Raw genomic sequence first — 3,144 nt, 5'->3', positions numbered from 1 at the left:
AGTGAGATCTGCTAGCTGCTTGGTGATCATCTTATTTTGAGCTAACAATGCATCCATGTGGTTCAGCTCCATTACTCCTCTGGTGTTACTTCTTTCAGAGGCATAGAAGTAATCATTCTCAGCAACTGTTTCAATGACATCTATGGCTTCTTCAATGGTTTTCTTCTTGTTTAGAGAGCCTCCTGATGAATGATCTACGACCTTCTTTGACTCATAGGAAAGACCTTCATAGAAAATGTAAAGTTGAACCCATTCATTGAACATATCTGGTGGGCATCTTCTTGTTAAGTCCTTGAACCTCTCCCATACTTCATAGAGAGTCTCACCATCTTATTGCCTGAAAGTCTGCACCTCAGCTCTTGGACTGTTGATTCTTTGAGGAAGGTAGAATCTTGCCAAAAATTTGTTCACCACATCTTCCCAATTTGTTAAGCTCTCATTTGGGAAGGATTCAAGCCATTTGGATTCCTTTTCCCTGAGTGAAAAAGGGAACAAGAGCAGCCTATAGACATCCAGGTGGACTCTATTAGACTTCACAGTGTCACAAATTCTCAGGAAGGTGCTTAGGTGTTGATTGGGGTCTTCTTGAGAACTTCTCTCAAATGAACAATTATTCTGAACAAGGGTGATGAGCTGGGGTTTTAGTTCAAAGTTGTTGGCATGTATGGTGGGCTTCTGGATGCTAATTCCACAGTTTCCTGGATTAGGATTAATGTAGGAGCCTAGAACTCTCCTTTCTTGCCCAGCACGGTTTGCAGGGCCTTCTCTAGCATAGTTGTGAGCTTCTTCTTCATTATTGTTTTCCAAATTCTCTTCCATGTTGGGTTCAAAGTACTCTTCCTTTTCCTCAACACCAACAATTCCTTTCCCTCTTGCTTCCCTCCTTAGTCTCCAGAGGGTCCTTTCAGGTTCTGAATCGAAGGAAGTTGAAGCTCCCTCTCTTCTCTCTGTCATACAACAGACAGAACTCACAGCAAGAGATAAAATGAGGAGATTATTCTTGTTAGAGTAATTGTTAGTGTGAGTGATGCAAATTATCAAACAGTTAGTGGGTTAGTGAGCATAATTGTAAATAACAAAAAAAGAAAGAAAAACAAAGAGGGTGAAGGAAATGAAGAAGAAACTAAACGAACTGAAGGTAATCGACCAAATCAAATAACAAAAAAAGAAAAAGAAAAATGCTCAATCTAGTAATCTTCCAACTTAATCATTGTTGATTCAAAATCAATCCCCGGCAACGGCGCCATAAACTTGATGCATGAAAACTTGTCTCTCAACAAATTTTCCTTCGGTAAGTATACCGAATTATCGTCAAGTAAAAACTCACAATAGATTGAGATCGAATCCCACAAGGATTGATTGGTCAAGCAATTTTAATTGGAAGATTATGCTAGTTGAGCTAAACAGGATGTAGTTGAGAATTGTAGAAAATTAAATGGCAGGAAAGTAAATAGCAGAAAATAAAGTGCAAAATCTTAAATGGGGATTTGGGGCAATGAGCATGAAAATAAATGACAAAAAGTAAAGAAAATGGGTAAGATCAGAAATGGGGAAATCATTGGATTCAGGAGATGTTGCATTCTCCGGATCAAGCTCATTCTCATCTCTTCCTCAATCAATGCATTCATTGATCTCCTTAGCAATCTTAAGTGATTGGATCCCAATTCCTTGGCATTCCAATCTCTCTAAGCTTGAACAATTGCCCAATTCCTTGATTTAATTGCTCATGGGAAGAGATGAAGTGTGGTCACTGATTATACCACATGTATTTCCAAATCAAAGTGTTGGGAGGATTACATGTCACTATATCCGCCCAAACCCCAATTTGGTCCAACATGAGAAAGCATTTCTAGCATGATCTCCTCATCCCTTTTCCAAGGCTCAGAGGAGATCCAATTATGGAGAGTTTCTTTTCCAAGATAACAATCCAATTAGATGAAGATCGAAAGCTTTCTAGTAAGATCAAGAGAAAAGAAAGAAGAAGAAGAATGAAAACTATAATTGATCCATCAAATTACAACAGAGCTCCCTAACCCAATGAAAGGGGTTTAGTTGTTTATAGCTCTAGAAATAAAAAATGGTAGAAAAGAAGAATCCATGCTAAAAGTTCAAAAAAGTAAATATACAGAGGTAGTTCTCCAAAGTGCCAAGCTTCTCTATAGTTCAAAACTACTCCTATATATACTACTCCTCTTGATCTTCTAGTGAGTTCTTCAAGTCTTGGATGTGGGCTCTAGATCTTGAGTTGAAGCAGTTCTAATCTTTAGTGGGCCCAACTTGTAGAAAAGTATGAATTAGGCATGGGCGTTAGTGAGATCAACGTTAAGTGACATTGTGGGTTCGAGAACGTTAGCGGCAATCACTTTTTCCACTAACGTTCCACCCTCAAATACCTCACGTTAACTCCAACGTTAGTGGCACTAACGTGGCCACTAACGTTGCCTTCTAAATCTTTGTTAACGTTATTGGGACTCACTTTTCCCAATAACGTTGGCTTATACCCCTTTCGCAAGCGTTATTGGGACTCACCTTTCCCAATAACATTATATTGTGCCTTTTGTCCCTACGTTAGAGTTCATATTAGTGTAACTAACGTGGCTCTTAACATGGGTATTCTTCACCTTCAAGAGTGTTAGTGACACTTACCTTTGTCACTAACGCTCCAAATTCCCCTACTCTCCACGTTAGAGCTTACGTTAACTAAGTTAACGTGACTCTTAACGTAGTAGAGAATGCCATCTTCCAACGTTAGTGACAAAAGTGAGTGTCACTAACGTTGGCTCATCAATCCTCAACTCCACGTTAACTCTCACGTTAGTGGTCTTAACGTGACCACTAACGTAGGCAATGCTAGTTGATCCAACGTTAGTGACAAAGGTGAGTGTCACTAATGTTGGCATTGTTCTTCTCTTCCACGTTAGAGTTCACGTTAACTAAGTTAACGTCACTCTTATCGTGGTTCATTGCCAAGTTTTGGAACGTTAGTGGTGTTCACTTTTACCACTAACGTTGGAGTTCTCTTTTGTCTCCACGTTAACTACCACGTTAACTTAGTTAACGTGGCAAGTAACGTAAGCTATTGATGGCTTCGCAGGCATTATTGGTGATCACTTTTCTCATTAACGTTGCAAGCTATTTACCATT

General features: G+C 39.3%; 1 non-coding gene across 1 annotated transcript; it reads left to right on the top strand.

Annotated features, from left to right (window-relative positions):
- The first annotated feature begins 259 nt into the window (after positions 1-259).
- Positions 260-366, top strand: LOC127743160 (small nucleolar RNA R71). Its single transcript, XR_008004496.1, has one exon. It is a non-coding gene; the product is annotated as a small nucleolar RNA R71 (small nucleolar RNA).
- Positions 367-3,144: the final 2,778 nt, after the last annotated feature.

Source organism: Arachis duranensis, chromosome 1, assembly GCF_000817695.3.
Source record: "Arachis duranensis cultivar V14167 chromosome 1, aradu.V14167.gnm2.J7QH, whole genome shotgun sequence".
Classification (NCBI taxonomy): domain Eukaryota; kingdom Viridiplantae; phylum Streptophyta; class Magnoliopsida; order Fabales; family Fabaceae; genus Arachis; species Arachis duranensis.
Note: the sequence above shows the minus strand (reverse complement) of the source record. Positions and strands in the feature narration are given on the sequence as shown.